General features: G+C 38.6%; 1 protein-coding gene across 1 annotated transcript in view; it reads left to right on the top strand.

The window, feature by feature from the left end:
• The first annotated feature begins 9,214 nt into the window (after positions 1-9,214).
• The window catches only part of MEF2C (myocyte enhancer factor 2C), a 134,655-nt gene continuing 121,571 nt past the window's right edge, over positions 9,215-22,298 (top strand). Inside the window, exons 1-2 of the mRNA XM_052701501.1 lie at positions 9,215-9,378; positions 18,744-18,842. The gene's annotated coding sequence lies outside the window, so the exon portion shown is untranslated. The remainder of the gene's footprint in view (positions 9,379-18,743; positions 18,843-22,298) is intronic.

Below are 22,298 nucleotides of genomic sequence, written 5' to 3'. Positions count from 1 at the left end.
TGCAATATATATATATATGTATATATATATATACATATATATAGCTGTGCTATATCATCAACAGGCATCTAATTTTGTCATAACTTACTGACAGGTAAGAGTTGCAAATATATATGAAACAATATGAAGTGAGTGAGTCTTCTTTAACAAACATATACCATTCCTGTACCACTGCCTCCAAAATAGTGTAGTGGTCTCAAATCCTGCTTATGTCTTTCGGATGGATGGTAGATCTTTGCTGTGAGTAGATGTTGTAGATGTGAGTTGGATGACCATCCCACTCCCCTTCTGTTGCATGCTGCAGTTTTGTTCCTGGCTGGAACAGTGAGCCATGCTCTATCTCCAGCTCTATTTCTGGCCATATATCCTACTGCTCTTGATTGTATTCACTGGGTAGACCTGACTGATCACTCCACAGGGACTCCGTTACAGCCCCTGCTCTGCCTGCTTTAACTGGGTACTGCAGAACCATGCCCTAGTTGATGAGAGCCAGTACTGAGGTCACCTTCCACTCCTGGCTTGTCTCCTCACTTTGAAACAGCAGGTCCCTGACATAAGCAAGAGCTTGTCTGCTCAGAAAAACTGCTAGGTGAGTTTCTCTGCTCTCTCCTTGCAAGTGCTGGAAAACAAAGGTTTCTCTGGGAAACAAAGGTATCTCCAAGGAAATACGAGCTGGCATGCCCAAACTATAGATGTGTGCTAGTGGGGCTGTCACTCTTAATGTTGAGCTCATGCTAAATTCGCCTCTTTTCATGTACGTTTTACTTGGAGCATCTGCTTTATTTCTTCCTCACTTCTTTTTCTCCTCACAAAATGCAAATAGGAGTATTACACAGATCTCTGCTAAAGTTATTAACCGTTAAGATTGCTCCTGTGAAACAGCAAAGCTATTCAGAGTTGGAGATGTAATGAGCTAAAAACAATAACAGTCTTTTCCATGACACTGGGAGAAAAGCTTCTTTTATAATCAGTTATCGCAAGCCTCAGCTGAACTCCTCAGATCATTTCCTTATATTAATACGTATTTGGTATGAAGGAAGAAGCCATATTCTAATGGAAGGGAAGACATTGAGATTTTGGAAAGGGTCCAGAGGAGGGCGACTAAGATGATCAGAGGGCTGGAGCACCTCCCCTATGAGGACAGGCTGAGGGAGTTGGGCTTGTTCAGCCTGGAGAAGAGAAGGCTGCGGGGTGACCTCATTGCAGCCTATCAATACCTGAAGGGAACCTACACCCAGGAGGGGAGTAAACTCTTCAAAAGGGCTGATAACAGCAGGACTAGGGGAAATGGATCCAAGTTGAAGGAGGAAAGATTTAGGTTGGATGTTAGGGGGAAGTTCTTTACAAGGAGAGTGGTTAGGCCCTGGAACGGGCTGCCCAGGGAGGTTGTGGATGCCCCGTCCTTGGACGTGTTCAAGGCCAGGTTGGACGGGGTCCTGGGCAACCTGATCTGAATGTGTGTTTGGTGGCCCTGCTAGGCAGGGGGGTTGGAACTACATGATCCTTGAGGTCCCTTCCAACCCGGGTGATTCCAGATTTCTCTTGCTAATTCTCAACTACAAAACAGAAGGAGGAAAGAAAAGAGAAGGAAAAAAAAGAAAAAAAAAAAGCAAGAAAGAAAGATTGACTAGTACTGCATTACCAGATAATAACACTCAAAACTAAGTAATCCCAAAACATAGCAATGTCATCTAAATGCCATCCAAAGAACAAGCTCTGAGTTGCAGGGGCTAAGGGCAACCTATCTCTCTTTAGTTAACTATAGTCTTCATCCATATGACATTCCCCTGGAATCTAATTAGAACAAACCAATATATACTTACCTCCTCAAAAAAATAGAAGTGTTAATGGTCAATCAATACTAAAAATGTATTTGTCCAAAGTCACAAATCAAAAAGTGAGATGATTGTACCAAGCACCCTATGTTTTCATTTTACATCTTATCTAATGTTTTTAAACTGTTGTAAATACTACTATAATCATTCCAGCTTCATGGCAGCTGATGTGCTGTACATATTTGAGAGGGTGGTATCAATTAGCTGTTATCTATAATGCCATGTCTGCAATTACTACTACTTCCCAACTTATCATTAATGCATTTGACAGGGTTTTTCCAATGTAACATTTATTTAGAGGTTAATCAAAATTCCTAAGATTGCCATTATAATCTGATTTTAGATAATTGTCAAAATCAGTGGCTCTTAGAAGCAGCAGATCTGTTTCAGTCTCAATGAATATGGTAATATTAATGCCAAAAAACAACAGAGGATCAGAATTACATTTTGTATGCATGTAAATGGCTACTGCACAACCTAGTTCTTTAGAACGCAGGAATTTCATTTGAATTCTTATCTGTTTACTAGTTGGAAAACCAGACAATGCTTCCAGTAGTGCTAAGAGCTGGGAGTGTGGGACAAAGAGAGAAATTCAACATGAGGCTAGTTCCCTGTATCATACCATTAGAAAAATTGCAGAGACAAAAAAACACAGATGTGTATGTGGCCCCAGAAGCAATGCCTCTTATTTATTTCCATGGAGACTGCCTCAGATACAAAAAGCACAATAAAACTATCTGATAGAGCAAGTTCTGCACTACAAAACTCTTTTTCAACATCAGCACCATTACTTGCCAATCTGTGTGGATACTCTGATAGAGACACTCTTCATTTTGTGATCTGACAGCTCCCTATAATCACATCCACTGTTTGGTCTCCATAGCAAGCACTTCCCTTTGGTGGCAAGGTTCAACCTCTACTGCTGTATCACCAACATCTGCCTCTGAAACTGTGAACCAACATCATAAAGTAGGAAGCGTGTCTTTTGGAGCAGCCCCAATATATACAATCTTCTTTATCAGGAATTGAGACTGAGCAGATAAGGAGCAGAAAAGGATACTGAATAGATGATCTTCTAGGTCCTTTCCAACCTTGTATTCTATGATTCTCTAAGCAGTGGGCACCTGGTGGCATATCTGCCTCTGTACAGGGCAGAACATACAGAGCTTACTCTACACTTTAGTAAGCCCTCAGATTCTGTGATAGGAGAATGCCCAGTGCTTAAAATACCAGAAATATAACAATTAGTTGCCATGCAGTTCCAAGTTGGCTCTATGCAAACAAGCATGCCAACAACTTTTACTCACTTCCTCCTATTCTTTGGGGCCAGGATCCCATCTGAACTCTCAAACAAGCATCCATGACCTGTTATTTTCTTGGCAAATTCACCTTTGGCAGATGTGCTATTTGGGCAGGCAGCAGGTACCTTCTGCACACTGTCCGCAGTTAGCTTCTTCCATTAACATCCATACATGTTTGAGACTCTCAGTTAAAAAACTGTAAATTTTTGTTTGGTTGATTAGCTGAACATATGTAATCTGGAATACTACTCCTATTCTAATTTAAGTAAGTGCTGAATCATTACAGAAAATTTAAGATAAAGAACATATCCCGAAAGGATAACTTTAAATCTTAATGGTTGAAAACTGGCAACTTACAAACAATTTTAAAATTTCAACATTAGAAAACCTAATGTTTATAGCTATTAACAGTTGTACCAGATCCACCTAGGTTAATCTATAATTTTCAAATCAGCTATTCATACAGTATGAAAGGCTTAAAACAGGGAAGAGGCCCATTTTCTTATTTACTGGTACGGACAGATGTAAAACAAGCTCCCTGCTTACTGAAAACAACACATTTATAAAACTGGAGCTTGCAGGACAACAGCTAACTGGAATAAAAAAAAAATGGTTTGCAGGAACTGGAGTTAAATAATTTTACATGAAATTGGGAATGTTTAGCAAACTCCTTGATCCCGCCAATCTTTTCCAATGTTTATTTTAAATATTCCTTTTTAAATAATTTAATTTAACAATACACCATATTGCTAATGTTTTAGTTCTAAAAGCTTGTAACATTTTGAGATTTTGGGTTTTGCTTTTAGATGCTATGAATCATTCCCTATCATATATATTCTTCAATTCCTGGGCAGCTATACTGGCAACTAATACGCAAAACAGTAACACAAAGCAGCAAAATAGTTTGTAATAAATTGTACTTTGGCAGAGAGGTTCACCATTAATTTATTACTTTAAAATAAAGTATAATCAGTCTTCTCATTTGGAGCAGACATTCCTAGCTAAGTTCTCTCTGTTGAAAGAATCCTGGAGCACACTTAAATTAATGGCTACAACTGCTCATACTTTTATTCCCGCAGTACAAAGACACAGATCTATCTGTATGTATCCCAGAATGACTTTTGTTGGTTTGTTTCTTTAACTGAGATAAAATCTATTAGGATAAAGGTATTGTTGTGAAGTTATGTATTTGTACTTTCTGCAACAGGCTTTCTCATTTAATCAGCTTGTCATTTAATACTTGTATGTGAAAATGATGTGAAAGAAGCAGTGCTACACATTGCACTGAGCTGCATGGAGGCTGCTGTACATGGAATATCAAGTTTAGGCCCTATCACATCATCTCATCCCTCATGTTTTTATACTTCATGTATTACATTACACAAGCACACTGGCTATGCTGTATTCCTGCACATGTCAAAGATTACCTCTTTTTCCTACAACAGTAACACCTCACCACATACTTTCTTGTAAATCTGTTAAAGATTTAGAGGTTATAGAATTTATTGTGCTTGTATAGATATATAGGTAAGCATGCAGTTCCTTTAGACAGAGTAATTTAGTATAACTGCAAACTCACTACAAGATCATATTCTTCCCTCTCATTCCGTCTGCCTTTTCCCACTAATGCTTTTAATTTTCCATTTAAAAAGTTGCTTCAGTTTTAGCACATACAAAACAGATTTTGCTTCTGCAATACTGCATACATATCACTTTGGCTACAGTTCTGACATTTTTAAACCCTTTCTCTTCCTTCTTACTCCTTCCCCAACTCCTATTTATTACTCCCTTCTCTTTCTTATGGACCTATGTGTTTTTTAACTTTGTGTCCTTTCACGTGCAACTAGTTTCCTCAATAATCTTCTATTTTGTTGAAACTTGGCTCCCTCCCACTGATAAAATCCACTTCAATGAATAGATATCTCACCTCATCTACCACAACCCTGCCCTACAGCCATCTCTCCAAACTATTCAGAATGCTGCTGCTGAAGCTACTTCTCTTCTTCAGTAGAGCTACACCTCTACTGCCTAGGTGCCTCTCAATCTACTTACTCTTTAGGAACACAATCCCAGCTCCTCTTCCATATTAGGAAAATCTATATAACACTGCCCCTCCTGCTTGCCAAATATATGTTTGCATTCTTTCTATCAGACACTGTGCAACAATACACAAAGGCCACGCACAACTTCACTAACAAATGTTTAGTTGTTGGCTTAGTTATGCATATTTGAGCACATCTGAACTGGGGATTTAACATTCTATCACCTTTCTGCTGTAACTGACCACTTATCTACTGGCAACTGTCTGTTCTTACCAGGGGAAACAGTTTCTGTATTTTCAGCTTTGTTATCCCTCTTTTTAAGCCCAAATTTAAGCCATCATAATTGTATACAAGTTTCTTAAATGTAGCTACTTTCTTATTTAGTCCTTTTCATCTGCGTATGTTTCAAGCATAGAAGGTTCACAATTTGAGGCCTGTTTCACTGTGAGGTCTCCAAACTAAGAGGTAGTTCTTGGAGAATTGCTTGTCTGTGTTTTAGCCTGCTGATAATTTTTAAAAGCCTTCAAACTCATTCCTCCTTTCTTTCTACAGCTACACTCCCCACACCTTTGCTGTAATCCTCAACATTTTCCTGCTTTCTACCCTGCATATTAATTAGTATTGCTTATATTTGATCTATACATGCAAACTATGCAATAAGATTCTATGCTTGTGAAGTACCATGTAAATTGATGGTGCTGTAAAAGTGCTCTGTAGCAAACTAAAGTAGTAATAATAAGTTGGGCATATGATGATGATCTAGAGTTGTATAATATGCCCATTATCATACGATCTGTGCAGTTTTGTCATAGCTTTTTAGCACCTGAAAAACTGAATATAGGCCAAATGTTGTATCTCTATTTTACGTGATGGAGAAGGGAGACAGATTTTATCTGCAATATGCTCAGGCTGACTTTCTAGCATTTTGGAAGTGATTCTTTAACAAATGCTAGAAAGGAAAAAAAAAAAAAAAAAAAAAAAGACATCTTGGATTAAAAAGCTAAAAATCATAAAGCTGAGAACATATTACTTAGATGAAGATTTATGTGCCCAAGTGGTAACACTATCATTTTTCCTCATTCTTTTCTTTCCTCACAAACCGTAGCTAAGATAATTCACAATTTTGCCCATTTCACATGGCAAGAGGGCAAATAACAATTTCTGTGTGGCAGAGTCCAGTCCAACCTATACTGTATTTTGCAGTCAGCTCAACAATCCTGAAGTACATAATTGAAATTTTATTTCTTTAGGATGATGAACAAGGTCAGATCTTCCTTGTCCATGTCAGACTGAATTTGCAGAGGTCTGAACCAAGACTAGTCTCTGTTTCTCCTTTCCTAGTAAGTACCCGAGCAACCTTGACCATGTAGCATGGACAGGACAGAAGGAAAATGCACAGAACTGTCATATGTGTTGCACCCTTCCCCAGAGTTGAAAGTTTCTCCTCACTGATATGCCTTCTTGGATCAGAGAAAAAGTTCCTAAAAGCAACTGTAATCTTAGTTCTCATGCGGCAATCTAGATTGCAGGGCAAATGGAGCATCCTACAGACATCACTCACGGAAGGCTTCACAGAAAGTCAAACACATTTAATTGCTTAACAATGCTTAAAATCTTTACATTTTAGTAAATGTATATACATAAATGTGTAAGACTGATATAGAGAATCTAGCAAGTGAAATGGCAGCAACTTTCGTCAGATAGTGAAGTTTTACTCAGAATTCCTACAGCGACTGTTCCAGCCTAATCAGCAGAGAGATCATTTGTGCCATCTGCACTCAGCAGGTACTGGATTGTCAAGACAAGGTGTCAAATAAAAACAGTAACAAGAGTAAATGAAAATAATATGCAGAGATATAAACTTAGCAAAATAAGACTCTAAAGCAGTTGGGTTTCAATGAGAACTACTGGATCTTTCTAGACATAAATGTGTTTTTCTGATAGCACTCATAATTAGCAAGGCATCTCAGTATTACAACTTGGCCCAGGTGGAGAAAATGTTTTCCATCAATAAAATTACGACAGGATTTGAAAAAATGCATAAAGAATTTTAACTGATAGTCAGTAACAATCAGATGTTCATACTTTGTAAGCAAAACTACATTAAAAGCAGGCATTAGTTGTAGCAGTTAATAGGTGGAACTCCCAGAGTTTTGAAATTGAGACAAGGCAACCTTGCAATAAATACATCTGATCTGCACTGGATTTTCTCTGCATGGAAATATGGAGACAAAAGAATATACATTTCTGTTAGTTACTTGGCTTCATATTTTAACTAAGTTGTAGGGCAGACAGACCATAATAGGAAAACTATTATCTTCTATTGGAATTATTTCTATGCTAAAGTGTCTCCTTTATTTTCAGTCTTTAAATCAGGTTTCAAGTTGATCATTAAGCTCTTACTTTCCACAAAATAGCACATAGGTGGGTATAGCTGTTTCCAAATGAAAATGCAGTCTTTTTTCTTATTAATTTTTCTACTATTTCTTCTTCAAGCAGATAAATAGTATAGTTTAGTACAATTAGCACAATGCTTATGTCTGAAGGTAATGCAAACTATAGTTTTTCAAACATTACTGGATCATACAAAATTTCAGAATTCTCTTTCATTGTTTTTAATCTAAGAATAAGAGCTGATGGGAGGCTTGAAATGAAACTATCAAATATGATGAAAACATAAAAGCCTTATTATGACAGATAAAAAAAACAAGAACCTGTTCCCCTCACCAACCTTCAGCAAAGTACCTCCTGTATAATTATTAAATAAAAACACTTATTCAGTACTCAACTTTTAAACCCTGAATAAGAGGAGTACATATTGAGAGAGAGGTACTTAAAATGTTTCCATGGATACAGGGTGATGCCAATCAGGTCCATGTTTTTATCTGAAAGGGTGCCCCTGCAGAGATATACAGCCTGGTGAGTGGTTGTTTATACAAGTAAGTAAATGGGAACCTTGTTTATTTTACAGAGAGCTCCTGACCCACATTTTTTCTCATCACTTTTATAGAAGAAACACTTTGGTCCTTTTAAACAGCATATTGTAGTAAAACACATACCTTTGAATTTTTTCGCTGAAGTTGTTTGAGTTTATGACAGGGTTTGCAATCAGAACATGGAGTACCTAGGTATGCTAATACCACTCCTGACAAGCCTAGGTTGACAACTAGGTGGTTTTTTTTGAATCTCTGTGATAAGGCACACTGATGCAAATTACATCTTTCTATTTAAGTCACCAAAAGCCACTTGTAGGAAAAAAAGAGAAAGAAAAAGCAAGAGGCAGATATAAATGATAAATACCCTTACCATAATCCAGTAAGGACAAGACCAAGTTGAGATGGCTTTACTCTCAGAAGACTCTCCATCCACTTTAGCTCCCATTTTGAAAAGTGGTTGGTTCCTAGATTCCCATCGCATAAGTGCTATGAACATATAATTTTGACATCCAGTCTCTCAACACTGCATGCTTTCTAATTTTGGGAATGAGATTAATACCTCCTATTTCAGAGGTTTTAGTCTTCTAATATTTCTTTGGATAAAAAAGCACAATGAGTTAGTGAAAAGAAAGGCAATCAACTTTAATACTTAACACAGCTTAATAACCTGAATTGAAATATGTGTATGCTGCATTTCCATTAAAAAAAGTTTCCTTCCAGCCACAATTAAAAGAACAAAACCCCGTCTTGTTCAGAGATTATTCTTGGAATGTAATTTTAACATCTATGTAAAGGAGGAAAGTTTTGTTCCATGTGAAAGCAATTTGGCCTTTTTTCTTCTCAAATAAGCAATTCCTGGATAAGATGACTGATTTGATATTTTCCATTTGAACTTGTAACGTACTTTGAAGGGGGACAGCAATGCTGTGTTCGTTTGCCAGCACTGACAAAGGTCTGCTTGTCAGTGATACCTTTTACAGCTAAATTTACTTGCGAGTGACAGAAGCAGGTGCACCTTGGCCTGCCAGACACTTGTGCGCCCGCATCACGCAGCCTACAGGTCAACAACCAAAGGAGAAAAAGCCCAGGGCTGCTGAGGAGAGGGTGAGTGAGGCAAACACAACCCAAACTGGGGGGTTTCTCTTCAAAGCCAGCTGGTCTGGCTTTATTCTACAGGAATTTTTTTACCTGCCGGTTTGATCAACAAAGCCCTCAGCAGGTGCTGACGGGTACGACTTCCTGGAGAAGCAGAAGAAGGGCACTGGTGAGTTTTAATAGAGAAAATGATTAAAAATGATTTTAAATCTTTAGAGCCGTTCTGCTTGCTGCAGCACAGGGTGATTCAGCTAGCTCTAGGCTTGTGGCTCAAAAAGCTTTCCTCAGGAGAAAGCAGATAAGCTCTGTAGCATGCATCACATTTTGTTTGATGTAAAGCTTGATTTTAGATTCTGTTGCCAAGAAAAGTTTCTTGAAAGTAACTGGATATTTATAATCTATTTATTTAAAATTGTTTCTATAAATCTGAATGGGAGAAGCATGCAACATTCCATACAGGAAGCCAGGAGCTACAGTACTGGTGTTCTGCCTTTACTCCCTAATCTGCCTCCTTTAAAATAAAGGAGTTGTCCTTTCCAAATAAATAAGTATTGTTGTTTGTAGACAGTTCCCAGTATCTGGAACTAATATTCCAGAGTCTTATAAACTACTTCTGAATATCAACATAAGATTACTTTGTAACTGATCAGGACTAAATTTAGGAATATTTAGAACCTTCTATAAAACTTGGTAATCAAGGGATAATCACAAAACGAAAATACTGTAGCTTTTGCTAATGTGAAAAGGTAAATTATGAAATGGTCTGTGTAATACTACCATTTGACATAATGTTTTTCAATGATACCGAAATTTACAAAATGTTATTTGCTTTAAAAATCACAAGTTATGCACGCATGTGCTTTAATTTGTGTAAGAACTGGGAAGCTACAAGAAGAGAAGGGAAGAAGATTTATTCTTCTAAAACAGTAAGATTTCAATTAATGTGAAAATGTAGGAAAATGTGACCACATGTTAAAATAAATATTTTGGAGGGGAGAAAAGCATTTTTATTATGATTTCTATTTCAAGAGCTCATTCTTTAAAATTTGTTTCACAGTATTCATTACAAATTGTTTTGTTAAATTGAGAACATTTATATAAGCAAGTAAACAGACAGAAAAGTTGACCATATGAATCTTTTTGAGAAAACCAATTCCATGTTCACAATTCACACGAATATCATAGAAGACACTAAGGGGAAAGAAAGGAATCGTACGTCAACTTACAGTTATACTATTTCTGTAGTGAATATTCCCTCATACATCAAAATAATGATTTATCAGCAAAAGACAGACTGAGATTAGACTGGATAATAATATCTGAGGCCCTTTTAAACATTTCTGATTTGTGGGCTTTTTTCAGCTAGGATGCTTGGTGTGGGACCAGCAAAATTGACAGGGAACTCCAGTCTCAGTAGAGGTACTTCAGGCCTTAATTTGTGGACATTCTCTTCATTTTGGGAGACAGAAAAAGAACAGCATAATGTGTTGTATGAAAATTACCACATCTTTGCTTGCCATACGGACATCCTATTCTATGTTAAAATAAAAGACTAGTAAAATAAAACATTACTAGTCGAAGTATCCCTATACTTAAACCTTTAAATAATCTTGTTGCTTTCTAGGATGAAGTAGAAAACATAAAACAAAAACAAGAATATAACAAAAAATTAAAATAAAAAATTTTAGGCTGCCACCAAATTAAACAATGCTTGTAAAAAAAAACGTTCTTTCATGAATAACATTTGTAATGTAGAAACAAATCCCCTAAACAGCTATTACAACCACAAACTGCTAAATAAGAAGTCTTTAAACACTAAAGGCGGTTCCTAGAGTTATGTAGACATTGTACCTGCTACACTAGGAAAAACTCATAGCTTATGCCGCAGAGCCTTTTCTTCTGTAAACTGTAATCTTGTCATCAGTTTACTGCACTGATTTTAAAGGCTCAGAAACAGTAATTATAGTAACAAACTCCTGAATAATTTCAAGAAATGACTAGCAAGTTACTCTACATTGCAGTGCGTTTGGGGGAAAAAAAGTATTTTGTACTTTTTCGTACTTCTAGTACAGAATATTTTACTTTTCTGCTTGTTAAATATTGCAAAGAGGAGAGATTACACATTATGTAATTTATGCAATTAAATTTATATTCATGACCTTCATTAGTATTTTTTCTTTTTGTTTTTCTCATTGTCAGGCATAAGCACACTAAATGAAGTTCTAGTATGTTTCTATTGTTAATATGAAATATGGAGAATCTAAAAAAAGAAAAAAGAAAAAAGAAAAAAACTTCTTTAGTTCACTGAAGCTTTACTACCTTTCATGTAGAAGAAAAATCAGCCCTAAAATACACACTTATTTCCAGATCAGCTCTTCCCTATTAACTAAGAGATCAACATCCCGTCTGTTCCCAGGACCTGTTTGGTTGTCTACTTTGTAAACTACGGCAGTTTATTTTGCAACTATCTTTTTAACGTCTTTATTTTGAAAAGCTACAATCTAGCTCAGTCTTCAGCCACATGTTTGTCTTTTCGTACAAATGCAAGATTCAGTGTCAGGAAGACATCCATATTAGTTATTCCACAGTACATGTAAATATAAAATGAGATTTAACCTCAAAGCTGCGCAAAAAAAAATCACTATTTAGTGACTCTATGTTGTCTTCCTCAATTCAAGGCTTTTCATACAGCACTGAATGGTATTTTCAAAGCCCTGTTCTCATTTCACTTACATTGGTGAAAACTGGAAACTTTCCACTGAAGGCAATGAAGTTACATTTAAAAGCTGGATAGAAAAAAATGAGGAGGAAAATGCAGAATGATTAGCTTTAACATCTACCTCAAAAATACATTGCTAAAATGTTCAAACTTTGTTTCATATTTCTGTTATAAACTTTGTATGTGAAGAGTGTATATACATATATAGGCACTTTAAATTTATAGCAATTTTCTCGTTGGTATAGGACAAAATCTAATCCTACAAAATACACAAAACCTTTTTGTGGGCTTTAATTAATACAGTCTTTTGCTCAAAAATCCATTAGTTGTTGTTCTGAGCACCATCTCCCTGAAAAATCAAAGAAACAGAAACATGTCAGGGAGCAGCAGAGATTGGAATTCTCTTCCTTGTCACTCTGCAAGAAGCACGGGCAGCCGCTGCCTCCCCTGGCTGCTTCATGAACTCATGATGCTATAGTGGCTTGCAGACTGACTGCTCCACAGCCATTACCCCCCCCCATCTCGGTTTCTGTAGATGTGCAGAAGCCCCTGGCATCCCTGCACCACTCCCCACCCCTACTCACAGCTCCTCCCTGCTATCCCATTTCAAAAATGTTGCCAGACAGTACAGTTCACCCTAATCAAGGTATTGCAGACTGCACTGACAACACATCACTTGCAGATACAGATACACAGGCTGTTTACTAAGTGTCTTCTCCAGAGTAAGCACTAACAATTTACTGCATAGTAAATCACCTTTTGTTCCTTTGAAAGCAACAAGCATTATGGACTGAGTTTGGGAAGCACTATTAAAGAAAATTTAAAAGAAGACAAAAGCACAATGCATTCTGTATACAACTCTCAATACACTATATTCTACACCAATTTCAATAAATATAGCTTAGAAAAGATAAACACATAGATTTTACTTAGGGTAGATGAGCTAGCTGGAGACATAAACAAATTATTAGAACAAAACAAATTATTGTTCTGTTCATTAATATAAATATACATATAAATTCACATTAAATAACGCTCGTCTATAGATACACTTAAAAGCTATGCTTGCAATAACGTTCAATCTAACGTTAACGTACCCAATGCACCGTACCCCACAACATGGCAGCATCTGTTAAAGCAAAAAATTGAAAGCTGACTAGTATAAAACCCACCAGATTAATTCAGTAAAACAAACCTTCCTGTCTTCCCTCTTTAAAAACGAGGGACAGAATCAAAAATAAAAAGAAAAAAAATGGGGGTAGGGGGGAGAAATAAAAGCTTGCCCCCAGTAATTTTGATGTCTCTCTAGTTTCTTTAATTGATATAGAAGTATGCAATATCAATGGTTTCTACAGTTTGTGCTAAAGGTATTAGTTGTGTTCATTCTTTTTTCCCTTCCTTTCTTAAGTGGTAGCAGGATACACTCTATCCAGTACAACTTAATATAAATAGCCCTTTGCCTAACATCAGTCCATCTCCTGAGTGTGAAATTGTAGAATGTTTGATGATAACAAAGGAATATAATGCACAATAATTATAGAAGTATGATGAGTCTACCAATGTTGAGAAAAACATAAGAGATTGTGAAATAACCTACTTGCATATCAGGAGATGGTTCCTATCCATGGAAAGATATGGCTATCCACTTAATTTCATGTCCTTGTATTGTCTGACTTTGTTAGGCATTCAGTTCTGAACCACTATGCTTTTGACAGCATTAAGATCTCAAGCAAATACAACCGCACTGTAATAAGGTTTCAATTTGTATTCTTTCCAAGAAACACGAGGGAACAGTTTCCTACTTCAGGCAAAGAAGCACTTGTCCCTTCATTCCTGAGAGAAACTATTTTGTAAATAGCTTTAAAAGTTCTGGGTTGAATAAGAAAAAGAGGATGCAGGAATCAAACTTCATACAGAAATTCTTTATCTGTCGTCTATCCTGCTCACTGACAGTCCTTTTAACAGTATTTGTTATGCCCGTATTCATTTTTGCCATCTTCACTCCTTCTAAATACCCAGACCCAAAAGAACCTCCACTCTCACGTACAGGTAGAAAATCCTGTAATTGCCTTCCAAACCCATAGATATTCTCCCAGCCTTACTCCATATCTCATTCAGAGCCAAGAGGATGACAGTTGTGCCCAGAGATACTGCAGGAAAGGAGCGTTGCAACACAGCACCAGGGCTGTCATAAATACTAAAGAAGGACAACAGTTAGTGCCACTATAATGGAAGTATTTAAATTTTATCAAGAGTTTAAGAACAGAGATGGTAGTGACAAAGTTTATGGTTCAGTACAAGGGGTTTCAGTATACATTTGACTGGAGATTAATTTATTAATTAAAAATAAAAATAGTTCACTCTGTTTTGTCCATGCTTGGGTGGCAAAAACAACAACCTTCAATTTCAAAAATTTCTCCAGTTAATTCATTATTTTCTTCTCCTTTACGCATGTCAGTGCGCTACCTGTATGGATAATGCTGAAAACTGAACGATGCAGGCTTGAAGAACTTAACAGATCTGAAATGGGAACTTAAATCTGTCCAGGGTCATCTGTATCACCCAGGGGCCCTGCAAAGATGCTGAAACTAGATCATACGACAGTAACAACACCTTCAGATGAAATACATTTAATTCAAAATACATATCCAAACATGACCTCTGAGGCTTAGTTTCCTTTTAACCTCAGTATTTAAAGTGCTTCCATGGGAAGAGTTATAACCAATGACATCACAGCTGAAGGCTCATGGAAGTTTTAATGTAGACTAACGTAAGTGGCACAAGCACATCTGAAATCTGACCCAACTATTATGCAATTACATTTTATGGCCATTGAGGTTACAAGTTCTTCTTCACATATCAACAAGTGCTGTCAAGCTTCAAAAGGCCTCCCTAAAACACTTAATAGAAATTTAATATTTATTATTGTTTTGATAACAGAAAAGCGCAGAACGAAAAACATGAACTTAGTAATGAGGACTTTACTAAAAAATTAAAAACTGATGCATTTTCTCAAAATGACCACACAGTAACCTGCAACCTCTTGGTATCTTACCTGTGTTCCAGCAAAACCTTTATTCCACACACTAATAATCTATTGCTCTTGTGTTCAATTTATGCTGCAAATATCAGTCAGCATACTCTGTTACAACAGACAGGATGACTGACCTTTTACATTTGCATATCATTTACTCCAACTTTGGTTACAGAAAAGTGGTAATCAATTTGAAGTAGATGTAAATTCTCAGAAAACGCTCAAAAAATCTGGACACTTATCTGAGATACATAAGAGTAGCCTGGAAAACTCCAAGAATTGCTTCTCGACAAATAAATATTTAAAAATAACAACAAATTTACTCTTCTAGCTGGGAAAGCCATAACAGCAGCTTTTCTGGTGATATGATGGAATTTGCATCTGAAGCCAGGACAAAGTACCCTAGTGGCCTTTAGCCACAAGAGGCTGAGCTGACCACTGTTTTCCTATCCTGAGTGCAAGTTTAATTTGAATTTTGTTTGAATTGTGGCTAGGGGGCCTATCCAAAACAAATTTGTACTTTGCTTGGCCCTCAAAATTATCATGGATTTCATTGTCTACACAGATGCAGATGCTGATCTAATTTGTAGCAGCTGCAGAATACTTAATTAAGTATTTTCTGGCCATCTATGGCTGTCTGCCTTGCTATCATATCATCATACAGTGCAAGACAGGGAATCACTTGAGCATCACAGATAAAATACAGAGGTGCAATCAATTTTTTTGTTTTAGGAGAAACAATTTTTGGCAAAATATCTAGCAATATAGCAGTACCTTAGTCAAACAATACTATCTCATGAAAAGAGAGGGAATGTGCAGTTTAAAAAAAAAAATTCCTCCCCCCTCAACCACCCTGTTTAATAAAATGAAAGGAGATCAAAAGGATATTCTATTTATTATGCTGGGGACAGCACACATGGGCAAAAAAAATATAGTAGTAGGAATGAGAAAGGCAATGATTATTTAGAAGCATTTTTTTATAACATCAGTCCTGAAACTTATTTTATGGGAGCCCTTCTTCTTAAAGGGAGGTAGGGGGAATTGTCCTAGCAGAAACTCATTTTGACTATGCTAATAGTGAAGAGGTTTAAATCTTCTAAAACTGCATAAAATAGGAATAAAATATAAATTTATCTTCCTTTACATCAAGCCTAGAGGTGCAAGATACTGAAAAACAAATCAAGAAGTTTAAAGACAGGGACTGTTAGTGTACTTTGCAGTTGACAGGAATGTACCTGATGCCTTCTGCAAATTCAGGCAGCCTCAGAGCTGCTCCAGGTCTGTCTCTGTGGTCATAGGCCATTCAGAACAGAGCCACCGAAGCACAGCACGTCTCCACTCAGTGTGCCCTTTGACATTAATAACAGCAAGGATACCGCATCTCTTGGTGATGAAGGCGAGTTACTGGTCTAGGCAGATTTTAATCACAGTTGTATTAAACCATATGATGAATTATGTTCCTACCAAATGTTTTGCTTAAAAAAAAAAAAAAAAAAATCTAATGTTTCTGAGGCATATAAAGATGCAAAGTAATCAGACTGATGAACAGCAGTTCATGCAAAGTGACAACATTTCCAAAATTATTCTTCAAATACATTCCTGTACGTAAACTCTGTTAAGATGGAGAATCGATTCCAAATTTCCACTTTAAGCTCATATTTAATCTATTTTTATATTTTTGCATAGGGAAAAAGCCCATTTAGCTTGCAATTTCACCTAATTAAGTTTATGTCAGAAGACACTTTTGAAAAAAAAAAAAAAAAAAAGTTGAAACTAGTTACTGAGCTTTTCAGTTTGTCTGAGACAAAAGTTTCGCTCACTGACTTCTGGCTAAAACTGAAAAACTTAAAAACTCTTGATACATTTCTTCCATGCAAGACTAGACTCACATTTTTGAGCCCCTAAATCTCAGCAGGGTAAAGGTTAGCAGGTTAAATTCTTCCTTCAGTTACTCTTAAGTAAGCTTATTGACTACAACTGTTGTCTCCCAAAAATACATACATGTATATATAAACTTTATACATTTGGAGGAATGCTGTCACAAGATGATGAGAATATCTGAATACCTTACAGAGAAGCAGTGCTCAGTACAGGAATTGGAGTCCCATCATATCCAAAGATTAAGTCTGAGGCAGGAATAGGATCTGGGTGGCTGCTGATGCGAGTCTGAGCTTCCATTTTAGGGTCTCATCAGTATGCATTAGATTTCAAGAGACTTCAGTGGAGTTCGAATGAGGTGCATGAGCTCCAGAGCATCCTGGTCCCACAAAGCACTAAATTTAACACTTCCATATAGTTCTTAACAAGTCTGGGAGGACATTCAGCCTCATTTTCAAAGAGGTGATGGACCTTAGGCATTATCTTAGTTTTGAAAAGCGTGTATGCATGGCAAACTAAAAGAGAGGTTACCACAAGCTCCAGATTCCTATGTAACAAACACTATTGTTACATTTTCAGGACAGTTTCAGTAATATCTAACCTTCAAAACAAAACATATTTGTCTACTAAGTAGCTGCTTTCTATCTCTAGTTTTGAAGAGCTATTTAAAAAGGAAACAAAAGCAAATACTGCAGTAAAGAAATTCGTAGATAAAAATAATCCTTGGACAACTGTTTGAGGGGTATTTAAAGGACAATATCAACTTGCAAGCAACAGCTTCAGAAACTGCCTTCTACAACAACTAAACACGTCAGATTACTAGAACCAGATCAATTTAGCAAAACAAACCAACCCCCTTCCCGTTGTTGACTTTGTGTGCATTTTGCAGCATTTTCTCTCTATAATCAGACTAAGGCCCTTGAAAATACCAGCAAGGGCACCCTCAAATAATCCCACTAAAAAAGCAGGGTGTTTAACAAAACAAAATAGAAAAACAAAAAAACTTTCTGTCCAGATTGGGGCCCCTCCGGGTTCCCACGGAGACCAGCAGCATGCTTTGCTCTCTGCACACAGGCGGGAGGCCTGCTGTCTTTCCTCTCCCGCCGTTCTCCATTTCCCATTAAATCCAACTGCCGAAAAGGTAGACAGAAAACAAGGAGGGGCTTTGGAAGTTCCCACGTGTGTAACGCGGTATACCCACTCCTGCTGTTAGCAGGAGACGTCGTATCAGAGCTTCACCCAGGGCTCCTCACACCTCCCTTCCCCTCTACCGCCCCGCCTGCAGGGGCCGCTTACCTCGGGGCGGCCGCCGCGGCGCCCTCCGGCGGGCTGCGGGCTGCGGGCAGCGCCACGCCTCGGCCGCGCCTTATGGCGGGGGCGGGGCGCCCCGTGGGACCGCCGTAGGGGCGCTCGGGCGGCGGGCGGGCGCCTGAGGAGATGGCGGCGGGCGCCTACCTGCGCGCGGCGCGGCTCCCGCCGTGTATCCGCCCGCTGGCAGAATGTTAAATAAACCCCAGTGTTGAGAAAAGTGCCGGCGACGTGCCGCCAGGGCCGGGCACGGTGCTTTGACATCTCAGCGTGTCTCAGATCGGCCTTTATCACATTTCCACACTGTATACCAAACCTGAAGAAAACCTGTTGGAAGATGAGCGCAGCCGGAGATCTGTGCTCTTCCACGGTTACTGATAGCGCAGCATTCTCGTGCAGGATTCCAATGGAGCTGCCACAGTCCCGAAAAACTTCACGTTGCTCCACACTGATGCTCCTTTCAGTCCTAAGTGCACACCGGAGAAGGCTCGTGTGCTTTTCATTGAAATTGTTTCATTAATCCCTTTGCATATATTTAAGTGTGATGGGTTTGCATTTTAATAATACGCTGCTTTTGTGCTTTTAAACATTCAAGGTGCCGTGCAAGAATTGTAAACTGTGAAGTAACTACTATGGGAAAGATTAAGTAAAGCATTGGAGGCGGATGATTTTGACAATAAAGAGGGTGTATGTGGTGAGTGTTTAATATTTATTGCGTTTGATATTGCAAAGTACTATTTATTGTTTTCAGATTTAATGCTAAAAGCAAAGCCTGGAGAGCAAGCTCTGCTGTATTATGCACTCACAGGTACACCTGTGACAAAGGCTTTCTGTAATCATCATTTGATGTATATAACACCATTTTAGTAATGGCATGCCATTTTATTTAAAGCTCGTGTGTCAGCTGTGCATACCTCGCAAATATTTTTTTGCAATTAAATGATTTTCCAAAGAACCATGTACATTTCATCTCTTTACAAAGCATTTAAATTGTGGTCTTGGAATATGTGTCCTTGAAATTATCTAAGTTTATGTCTTTTACTTTTTTTTTTTTTTCTCATTATAAAACCATATGGATTGAAGGAATATTCTGAATGAATGAAGAAAAATACAGTACTGTTGAATAATCTTGTGGTGTAGATTAATCTATAGCCTCAATTTCTCTCAGGGTGGGTTGCTGTGGCAACCGCCCCAGCTCACTTTAAAATAATTTTGTAAAGCTCACTTCAAGCACTGCACCCAGCGTGGGCCAAGTTTAAAAGCAGCCAGACATGGGAAGAAGTGTTATACTGTGTTGCTCTCACAAGATAGGGAGGTGGTGAAGGAGAGCGAGGCGTGGAGTGGGGGTGAGCAGAACTTTAAACAGAAAATAGAAACCAAGCCTCCCTGGGGTTAAGACGCAAAGGAGATGGATCATTTCATAGTAACCTCACTGCTTTTCAGTTTAAACGTCATTAAAAGATGTTATCCGTCAATCTCATTTCTCCTAAGGGAAAGATATGTTTGGTATCCACATAAGAACAAAAATGGACTTTGATAATCATCTTCAAAGGGATGTTTTCTAAGCCCACCTTGAAATAATCACATTTGTAGGGGGAAGAGATACTTGGACATACTTCGCTCTTTGATAAAAATTTGGAGGTCTGATTTTTATAATTATTGCATTTTGACTGATGTGTCATTGCTGAAAACACTATGCTTCAGGTGCATTGTTGAGGGAAAAAAAATTGTCAGCAGACCTACATATGACCTGTCAACCGGAAGAAAAAAAGAAAGAAAGAAAGAAAGAAAGAAAGGAAGGAAGGAAGAAAGAAAGAAAGAAAACAGAAAGCAAAGGGGCGAAAAAAAGCATAGATTTTAGTTTTTTGTCAGAAATTTGGAAAGGATGCATTTGGGGAGCATCAGTACAAGTACAGACACCAGAACAAAGGTTTTCACTGTTTGAAATTATTCCAGCTTTTAAAATTAAATGCAGCAAAACAGAAAAAAAAAAAAAATAATCCACAGTAATAACCTTAGACACTTCAAAAGATACTGCACAAATTCATTCCTTATCTAACCCTGATATGAGTGAGAAAGCATGATCCATTTCCTCATATCTGTTTGTCCATCTAGCATCTGAACCCTGATTTAAAAATTGAGGTGTCCTTTACATGGATTTGATGAATTGTGCTCATGACAAAAACTTGGCACAGCTTTAAGGTACTTAAGTACGTGAAGGTCACAACTATTTAAAGATTAGGCCACCAGTGCCCACATGGAGATGTAGTAAATGTAATAAGCTGCTGTATATTTTACTTTCTGAAATACTTGCCTATTCTGATAATTACTTTTAGGACATTTTAGTACTCAAGTTCTGTTTTACCAATTGAAGAGCTTTGTTATCAGCTAGAAAATTGGCAGTGTACATATCCTGCACACAGTAAAGCAGATGACAGTCATTTCAATTAGCACAAAAGCATGAAGCCTTAGCACGCTTTTACAGTTTTGCCACTAACAAAGTATGAGCACTAGTGGAAAGCTGGGTGCCGTGGTGGGAGATCAAAATGGTCTGCAGAAGTGGCATAGCAAGTGGTCAGTCCATGTAACTATTCCGTGCTCTTTTCTCTTCCTCTTGCACACTTCATGCCAAACTTACAGCTGAGAAAGTTTATCCTCCCCAATATTACCTGGACTTCACTGCTGACACATCCAAACTAATGTGCCTGTCACCACAGCGAACACACTTGGCTCATGCCTGGCTACCTGATGGTTCTAGGCATCAGTACGACTGTCATTGTGAGTGCATTTTATAACTTTTAACTGCCTGTCAGTTAAGAGATGTTCATTCTCTGTATCTAAATCTCATCAAGACAGAGAGTAAGGCACAGTGGAGACTTGTAGTTAGTAAAGGGTACTTACTCAGTGGGGATCTGAGCTGAGAGCAATTGCTGGAGCTTTGTTTTGCTCTGACCATGCTTTGAACACCCATGGTTTAAGAATTTAGAAGACATTTATTCACTGTCAAATGTGGAACTTCCAAAGTAGGTCAGTAGCCCAATGAGATGTTTGTAGGGGAAAAGTCTGCAAGACCAAAAACATGTATTAGAATGAACAATACATATATTTATCACTGGTGTTTGAATTTGGTGTTTTGGTTTTATCATGCATGCTGTTCCTATTTTCAGTATCCTAATCTGTCAAAAAAAATAATGGTCTCTGCCTTAATAAACTCCCCTGCTACTCAAAGGGTTGTAGAAGTTGGCTATTTACAGGAAAATATAATCAAGTATCTTCAAAGTCCAGTTTTACTCACAAATTATTACATGTGCATAATTGGGATTCAAGCACACATGCAGTACAGACCTTTCAGTCTGGCTTAAATGCAACTGCACCTATAAAAAACACTCTGTCTTTTTACTCACTGTATTATGAATATTGCTTTTCTGTGGATAAGAGTGACAAGAGCCTATCTCAAACAGCCGACTGAGATTTGAACCTAATTTGCCCAGTGCAATTAGGCAAACGGGGTTTTATCTGACCAGCGATTCCGTTTGCTGAAGGCGATGCTGCCCCAAACTTTGCCACCAGGTCCGCTTCTGCTCCGCGGTGAAGTCACCACCAACTGGACGTAAAGCCTAATGAGTTTGGAAAGTTGGGCGGCATTGCAGACAGGGGCCTGCGGAGACGGAGCCGGGCAAAGGTGCGAGGAGAAGGGGCAGGATACGCCGCGGGGGCTGAAGACCCCCAGCGCCCGCGGTCCGCAGCCACTGCGGCGGTGTCCCCAGGCGGAGCAGGAGCCGGCTGGCCCGGCGCTCGGTGCCGGCCCTCCTAGGGGCTCGCCGCCGTCCCGTGCGCCATCCGGCCGCCGGCCCGCCCGTCCCTCCCCGCCGCGGGGTAGCGGGGGGTGCCATGTCACTGCGCTCATCTCAACGCGCCTCCGCCCCGCGGCTCCCGCACGCGGGTTGCCGCGCTCCCTGCTGCCGCCGCCGGGTACCGGGCGGCCCTTTCCTATCTCGCTAGCCGCAAACTCGGCGCGCAGCGTCTGAGCTGACCCGGGCTGTGTCTGTCTCGCGGTCATTGCGAGAGCTGCGTCCGCAAGCTACTGCACCCCGCCAGAAGGGGGAAAATACGCACCGGCTCGCCGTGTTGCCTCCGTTCGGTATAATAA

The sequence above is a fragment of the Tympanuchus pallidicinctus genome, unplaced genomic scaffold (genome assembly GCF_026119805.1).
Source record: "Tympanuchus pallidicinctus isolate F22 unplaced genomic scaffold, pur_lepc_1.0 scaffold4, whole genome shotgun sequence".
NCBI lineage: Eukaryota > Metazoa > Chordata > Aves > Galliformes > Phasianidae > Tympanuchus > Tympanuchus pallidicinctus.
Note: the sequence above shows the minus strand (reverse complement) of the source record. Positions and strands in the feature narration are given on the sequence as shown.